Below are 8878 nucleotides of genomic sequence, written 5' to 3'. Positions count from 1 at the left end.
TAATGGCAGGGGATGGTGTGATGAGGAGAAATCGGGCAATGCCAACGTCTGTGTGTCTGCAGATCCCTCTTTGACTTCCCCTCCAAGACTATTTCCTTCTTGTGTTTATTGTCCTTTCAATTAATCTTTTTCATGTGTCAGTGATGGTTGTTTCTTTAGCATCTATTCAGAATTGAATAGATGACAGAGACAAAGGGGCTGTCTGTGAAGGAGAGTCTCTATTTAAAAATGATGAGGCCTTTTCCGCCCGCTCCCCGCTCCCTGCTAGCGCCGCTCCGGCTGCACAGCGTTCACTCCGAGTTTCAGGCTCCTGCTAAGCTAGCGCTGCCGTCCTCTCCCGTCAGCCACCATCATGATTATCTACTGGGATCTCATCAGCCATGATGAGATGTTCTCTGACATCTACAAGATCCAGGAGATCCCCGATGGGCTGTGCCTGGAGGTGGAGGGGAAGATGATCTGTAGGACAGAAGGTAACATTGATGACTCACTCATTGGTGGAAATGCCTCTGCTGAAGGCCCCGAGGGCGAAGGTACTGAAAGCACAGTAATCACTGGTGTCGATATTGTCATGAACCATCACCTGTAGGAAACAAGTTTCACAAAAGAAGCCTACAAGAAGTACATCAAAGATTACATGAAATCAATCAAAGGCAAACTTGAAGAACAGAGGCCAGAAAGAGTAAAACCTTTTGACAGGGGCTGCAGAACAAATCAAGCACACCCTTGCTAATTTCAAAAACTACCAGTTCTTTATTGGTGAAAACATGAATCCAGATGGCATGGTTGCTCTATTGGACTACCGTGAAGATGGTGTGACCCCATATATGATTTTCTTTAAGGATGGTTTAGAAATGGAAAAATGTTAACAAATTTGGCAATTACTTTGGATCTATCACCTATCATCATAACTGGCTTCTGCTTGTCATCCACACACCAGGACTTAAGACACATGGGACTGATGTCATCTTGAGATCTTCATTTATTTTGACCATGATTTATTTGGAGTGGAGGCATTGTTTTTAAGAAAAACATGTCATGTAGGTTCTCTTAAAATAAAATGCGTTTAAACTCAAAAAAAAAAAAAAAAAAAGATGATGATAGGCTGGGCGTGGCAGCTTATACCTGTAATCCCAACACTTTGGGAGGCTCAGGCAGGTGGATTACCTGAGGTTAGGAGTTCAAGACCAACCTGACCAATATGGTAAAACCCCATCTCTCCTGAAAATATAATAATTAGCCAGGAGCTGTGGCATACACCTGTAGGCCCAGCTAGTCGGAAGGCTGAGACAGGAGAATTGCTTGCATCTGGGAGGCAGAAATTGCAGTGAGCTGAGATTGCGCCACTGCACTCCAGCCTGGGTGACAGAGTGAGACTCCCTCTCAAAGATTACATTTTTGAGAGGATAATCATAGAAACATTTATTGGGCCTTATTGTATACCAGCAATTGTGCTAAGCAAGTTCCAGACATTAGCTTATTTATCCCCTCCAAGAATCATTTCAGATAAGTACATTATTATCTGCATTTTATAGATGAGGAAACTAAGGCCAAGAGACTTGCTAGAGGCTACAAAGATGTTATTTGAAGCCATTATTGGTCTTATTACAGGATTGCATTTACCACTCAATAATGGTGTGAGTGACAGCCCTCAGATGCTAATTTTGGAGTTGGTGATGCCCATGTTTTTCTTAAAGTCCTGGGGACTCCAGACTCCTCAGTCACCAATGAAGAAGTCCAAAATTCTGGACTGTGAAGACCTAATTCCCTGTGTTGGTTTCCCCTCTTCCTATCCAAACACCTTTGGGTGGGCATGATCCTTCCTAGAGGAAGCAATGGCAGGAAAACAGTCAAGGCACCAAGTCACTGTATATTAGCCATGTATTTTTTTTCTTTCCTGTATTTTGATTCTTGGAAGTCTGAGGTCTTGCTTGCCTGGCGGGACTTCTCCTCCCAGAGTTAGTCAGTTCCTGGAGCTAGCAAACAACTCTTTGGTGAGTGCACCTTTCATATGCAAACCACCCAATCCAGAACCCACACCCCCAACCTCCTTCTTTATCTCCCTGCCCTAACCAACCCAGGGCTAGATAACAGACAATTAGAGACATCCCCTCCACCCCAGAGCCCAGTGAAATTTCAAACTAGCCAATTCTAAACCTGCTCACACTGCATCACTCATTCTTTCCCACAGAAACTATAAGTAAAAGCTTCTGCGCACATTTGCCCCTTGTGCCATCTGCCTCTTGACCAACCCTGGTGCTTTTCCATGTGCCTCCAGTGGTGTGGTTTGACCCCTTCTCCTGGGATTTGTGAATACAACAAGCTATCTTTTCAGTGGCAGTCATCTCCTGATCTGTTGGCCTTGCCATACCTAAATAATAATGACATCTGTACTCTATTTATTTATTTTTGAGATACAGCCTCACTCTGTTTCCCAGGCTAGAATGCAATGGCATGATCTCAGTTCACTGCAGCCTCCACCTCCCGGGTTCAAGCGATTCTCCTGCCTCACCTTCCTGAGTAGCTGAGATTACAGGTGTGCACCACCACACCCAGCTAATTTTTGTATTTTTAGTAGAAACAGGGTTTTGCCATGTTGGCCAGGCTGGTCTCGAACTCCTAACCTGAAATGATCCTCCCGCCTCAGCCCCCCAAAGTGCTGAGATTACAAGCGTGAGCCACCGCACCTGGCCAAAATCTGCATTTTAAAATAAGAGTCTAAGCCCTCTCCCAAAAGCCACCAATCAAAGAGATCTTTAGTCTTATGGCCACATAGTTTCCTTCCAGGCAAGAGTAGCTACCAACTAAAACCAGCTGAGACAAGGTAGGTTCGTAAAACATTAGCTCACTGACACTGACAAAGACCTTGGGAAATTCCCTTCTCCTTACAACCCAAGTGCATCCTCTGGAGATCTTTGTCTCCTCTGGGCAAGAGCCCTTTGTGGAGGGGATATCTGAGCAAAGACGTAAAATGAAATGAAATGAGTCAGCTATGTGCATGTCTAAGGAAAAAGCATTCCAGGCTAAGAGGATAGCAGCTGCAAATGACCTGCAATTAGAACATCCATAAATTCATCTCCTTATAAAAGAAGCCACCTAGTTTAGTGCTTTCAAGGTTTGCTAGGCCAAGTGAAAGAAGTCAGACACCAAAGGTCACATCGTATGATTCTGTTCACATGAAGCATCCAGGGTAGATAAATTCATAGAGACAAAAAGCAGACTGGTGGCTCCCAGGGAATTGAGGGAAGGGGAGTGAGGATTCCTATTTAATGGGCTTGGGACTTCCTTTTGGGGTGATGAAAATGTCTTGGAACTAGATAGAGGAGGTGGCTGCACAGTCTTGTGAGTATACTGAATGCCACTGAATCATTCACTTTAAAGTAGTTAAGGATTAATTTTATGTAGTTTCTTATATCCTTTTTTTTTTTTTTTTTTTTTTTTTGAGACAGTGTCTTGCCCTTTCACCCAGGCTGGAGTGCAGTGGCACAATCTCAACTCACTGCAACCTCCACCTCCCAAATCCAAGCAATTCTCCTGCATCTGCCTCCTGAGTAGCTGAGATTACAGGCATGTACCACCATGCCCAGTTAATTTTTTATATTTTTGGTAGAAATGGGGTTTCACCATATTGGCCAGGCTGGTCTCAAACTCCTGACTTCAAGTGATCCACATGCCTCGGCCTCCCAAAGTGCTGGAATTAGAGGCGTGAGCCACCGTGCCCAGCCTGTCCTTCTCACTTAATTAGATTTCCCATCCATCTGGGGATTCCGTCTTTTCCTCCCCTTATTACTATTTTTCTTTCAAATTTGCTTTCTCATTCCATTACTTCTCTTAGATATACATTCAAGTGTGAATAACTTTCTTAAATACTGATTCACCCACAAGATGAAGCCAAAAGACTTAGTTGCCAGGCCTGCCTCAAAGAAGAACCAGTATTGAAAGAGAAACACAGGTTCCAATAGAGAGAGGATGGGGGCCAGAGAATGGGTACCTTGAAAAATGCAGCAGCCCTAACTAAAAATACCACATATGCACCATTTCATTCATTTCCTGCCTCCGTTTCTCCCTTCTGCCCCCTGAGGAAAAAGATCATTATTAAGAGACTCAGACCACCTCATACCAGTTTTCTGTTTCTTCCAAGACTTGTCTAATCTCAGTCTCTTATGTGGATCTGAAACTACCTTTGCAAAATTATGACAGAGACAGTGAAAGAGATCTAACCTAACTGATTCCATCTTGCTTGTAACCTCCAAGTTGTCCTTGTTCATTCCTGGGTGTAGGCTGAACTAACTTTGGGAGGAACTCAAGCTTATAGTAAACAGTTTAAAACAAAGACAATACAGCCTTTTCCTGAAACAAACCTCCTTCTTGACTGGGGACCAGGCTGCATTTGTAGGACTAACAAATTAGCCAAAAGATTAGAAATTATGGCTTAGGAGTTATGCAGCTGGAGGCTACAAGATTCCAACCCTTTCTAAACTGCTCCTAAGATCAGTGCTTGAGATATTTTGCAGGCCCTGCACTTGAAGGATGATCAGCTGACACAACTCGGATTGATAAACTGGCTCATCTGATCTTGTGGCCCCCACCCAGGAGCTGACACAGGGAAAGAGGACAGCTTCAACATCCAATGATTTCATCTCCTAACCAATCAGCACTCCTGGCTCACTGGCTTCCCCCGACCCACAAAGTTGTCCTTAAAAACCCTGATCCTCGAATGCTCAAGGAGACTGATTTGAGTAATAATAAAACTCCAGTCTCCTGCCCAGTCAGCTCTGTGTGAATTACTTTCTCTATTGCAATTCTCCTGTCTTGAGAAATTGGCTCTGTCTAGGCAGTGGGCAAGGTGAACCCACTAGGCAGTTACAGACCTTTGATTGGAACTCTGTCCTTCCACCTTCCTACTCTTCTCCACTTAGATCCTTCATGCTCAGGTCATGCTTAGGTTAGAAGAAGTTCTAACAGAGCATTTATCATGTTAATTTTCTGCTTTCAAACATCAGATGACTGCCCACCACTAATACAATTAAGTTGAAATTCAAACAGGAGATGTCATTGCAAGATGACACCAACCTGTCCTTCTGGCTCTAGCCCCATTCCTAATGGACTAAGCACTGTCTTACACATTCTTTCAAGTTATTTTATGGCTTGTCTCACCATTGCCAGTAATATCTGTCTATTCTTCCCTTTCCTGACTATCAAAATCCATCTCATCCTTCCTGGCCCACTCTTTTCACCAATTTGGGTACATCTTTGCTGACTCTCATGTTGGGAATTAACCTCCCTCTTTTATTTTCAGTAGCATTCATTGGACTAAGGAGTTTATGGTAAGGGGTAAGAACATCTCAGGCAGAATGGGAATGACTTGAAGTTGGTGATCTTGCCTTTGTTAGCTAAGGGTACCCAGCTAACACAATGATGGGCCCCTGAGCACCAAGACATGATTTGTTTAAATAAATTGGATTTAAAGTTCTCAAGGACACCAACAGGATTTTTAGCAATGTGTCGTGGACTTCCTAAGCATCACCACTTCCATAAAAATGAGATCTGCAGCAGAGACCTTGAGAACTAATTAAGTATTAGGACATTCCTATGCTCAGACACAGGCATCCATGCCCTTCGTTAAGACTCCCACAGAATGGCACCATCAGCCCATGTTCTCCTCTCTTAACTCATTAATATTTGACTTCTCTTGCTTTCAGATGTCTTGAATATTTTAATTACAGAATCTTATTACATGCTTAGGGATTTTAAAAGAAACAGACACAATTTTCATAAAAATTTTATGAATCTTTCTCAATACGGGAATATATTTAAATCCAATAAGTATTAGTAGTAATTAAAATTTATGACACACTTACTTGGTGCCAAGCATTATCTCATTTAATCCTGACTACCGTCTTAATGAGGTTCAGAGAAGTTAAGTATGTGCCCAAGGTTCCATGAAGTCTGACTCAACCAACACACTTTGCCAATTTCCAAAGTTGACAGTCATCTTAATTTTTTACTCATACCTAATAATTATGGAATGCCTACTACATACAAGGCAATATCCTTGCTTTCAGAAATGCCAAAAAAATCAATGCTACTTTTTCTCCAGAGTAGCCCAAAATCAATGACTGGTAGGTGTCATGGATAAATACCCTGGCTCTCATATCCCTGGGATGGAATAACTCAAAGGCTGCATTCTACACTGATTACCATAGTTGCCTAATGGAATTAAGCGCCAGTGAGGCACCTGGACCACATACTCTCTGAGCTAATTTTCCTTCCCCAAATTACATTCTCTCCACTAGTGTTCAATGGGCTCACCTTCCCAAATAAAGCACTTGCCTAAAGTACAATTCTTGCCTCAAATTTTGTCCCTGGGGAAACTGAAACCAAAATAATACTTTATATCAGTGTCAGCAAACTTTTTCTGTAGAGGACCGGTTAGTAAATACTTTTGGCTTTGTGGTCCAGACCACCTCTGTTGCAACCACTCCACTCCACCATTGTAGCAGAAAAGCAGCCATAGACACTATGTAAAGGGATGAGCATGGCTGTGTTCCTATAAAAGTTTATTTCTGGATGCTGAAATTTGAATTTCATATAATTTTCACATGTGAAATATCGTTTTTCTTTTGATTTTTCTCAAGCATTTAAAAATATAAAAGCCCTTTTTAGCACTGGGCGATAATTTGCCGACAGCTGCTTTACAATATTTTCTTGTAATCTTCCCATTAACCAAGAACCATCATGATTTCCCTTTTCCAGGTGAGGGAAACTGAAGTTTAGAAAGATAAAGTGGCGTTAAGATAACACACACCCAAGTCTCAACCAGTTACAATGGGACCCCTGAGAGTAGTCTCCAGAACGCCTGTTCAAATGTTTTCAATATCTCATCACTTTGGAGAAAAAAAAGGATGACTTTAGTTCCCAAGTTGGTACCTTCCTCTCTGCACATCTCAGCTCAGCCTGCTGACAGAGCAGCATGGTGACTCAATGCTCGCTAGTGGCAGCAGCTACACACAGATGCCAGCCGAAAATGGCTCACTGGTGCACACCTTGGTAACAGCTGCTCCTCCATTCTTTGCTGAGAAACGATGCAGCATCACAGCAGGATAGGAGAGCTTGAGAAGATCCCAGGGATGGCTGAGCAGCACCTTGTAGCCAGGATAGCTGGAGCAAGCAAGCCTTGATTCACCTGCCGTTCCGTTGGCGGGAGACCAACCACATTTTTCTATGGTGTTTTTGTATATATTTAGATACACCTGTAAGTGCAATTAAGAAGACAGTACATTGCACACCTAGGATGAAACAGAATGTGGTTTGGGAAAACTCAAAGCTTGAAACGTGAGAGCCAAGCCTGTGCTTAGTCAGTGTAGCACAACTGAAGCTCTGCCTCCTGTCATCAGTCTGTACAATGACCCAGTGGAGTGATGCCAGATAGAACTTACATACTGTTTACCATGTGCCAGGTCCTGGTCTATGACTGATAACAGCTTATTTAATCCCCACAGCAATGCTACATGGTAAGTCCTATTGGAAACTACATTTTATAGATGAAGAATAAGAGTGGCCAAGTAATTTGACCAAGGTTATACAGCCAGTGAGTGGTAGAGCTGGATACTGAACCCAAGTAGACTGACTCTGGAGTCTATGGCTCTAAACAAAGGTTGGCAGACGTTTTCAGTAAAGGGCAGAGAGTAAATATTTTAGGCTTTTCAGGCTACAGATGGGTCTAAAACACTTAGTTTAAAACACAAAAACAGTGTACAGTTGTACAAAAATATTTTCTTTATATCCGTATTCTGCCAGCTTTTTTAAAAAAAAGGTCTTTTTTTCTTCTACTTTTTAAACTTTTTTGTTAAAAACTAAGACACAAACACAAACCTGGGCCTAGACCTACAGGGGGTCAGGATCATCAATATCACTGTCTTCCATCTCCACACCTTGTCCCACTGGAAGGTCTTCAGTGGCAATAACACAGACAAAGCTGTCATCTCCTATGATCACAATGCCTTCTGGATACCTGCTAAAGGACCTACCTAAGCCATTTTACAGTTAGCTTTTTATTTGTAAATAAAAGAAGTACACCCTAAAATAACAATAAAAAGTGCAGTATAGTAAATACCAGGTGGTAGGAATTTTCCAGCTCCAGAATCATAATCTTATAGGGCCGCCATCGCATATGTAGTCCATTGTTGACTGAAATGTCATTATTCAGTGCATGACTGTATTTGTAAAATGCTTTGAACAATACTTATCATAGAGTAAGGAGCCTCCACTCTGTCAGAGAACAAATATGCACCAGGAAATAGGTATAAAAACTGACTAAAGGCTATAGGTATATATAAAGGATGTCAATACAACCAAGAAGGAAAAGATTGAAAAACTGACTAGCATCAGATAATAACGGTGGAATCATTCACAGCCAGGGTGGAGGACAGGAAGGTAGAGTATTAATCAGCTGTAAAAATGATCAGCTGCCTTAAATGTTAATATTCTGCCTGGTGCCATAATTCTTATGCCTCATATACTTACTTTACCAAAGAAACTAGAGTAAGCAAGGCCAACAGAAAAAGGCTGCTGGCTTGTCGATGGCTGGATATTTCTTGGAGCTTCTAGAGGCTTTCCAGAGGTGTATAAATGTCTACCTACGTGCAGAATTTCCCGTGTATATCACAGACTGTTCTTTGACTATCCACTACTGACTCTTCTGTGAAAACAGAACCTGAATGCAGGTGTATGATAATGCAGTATCAGGTAATGGGTCAAGATTGGTGTAAGCCAAACACAACAATCCTATTCCTAGATTTCCCAGCCTCCTCAGCAGCTGAGAATCACATAAGGCACAATTGTGACATGGCCATTAAGACATAAGGGAACACTGCTG

At 42.3% G+C, this 8878-nt stretch overlaps 1 pseudogene across 1 annotated transcript; it reads left to right on the top strand.

Moving 5' to 3' along the window:
* The first annotated feature begins 337 nt into the window (after positions 1–337).
* LOC116526450 lies at positions 338–1051 on the top strand (annotated as a pseudogene). Its single transcript, XR_004258164.1, has one exon. The product of XR_004258164.1 is annotated as a translationally-controlled tumor protein pseudogene (transcript).
* The last annotated feature ends 7827 nt before the right edge of the window (positions 1052–8878 follow it).

Source organism: Sapajus apella, unplaced genomic scaffold (genome assembly GCF_009761245.1).
Source record: "Sapajus apella isolate SASKATOON/1434 unplaced genomic scaffold, GSC_monkey_1.0 scaffold51, whole genome shotgun sequence".
In the NCBI taxonomy this organism is placed as follows: Eukaryota; Metazoa; Chordata; class Mammalia; order Primates; family Cebidae; genus Sapajus; species Sapajus apella.
Note: the sequence above shows the minus strand (reverse complement) of the source record. Positions and strands in the feature narration are given on the sequence as shown.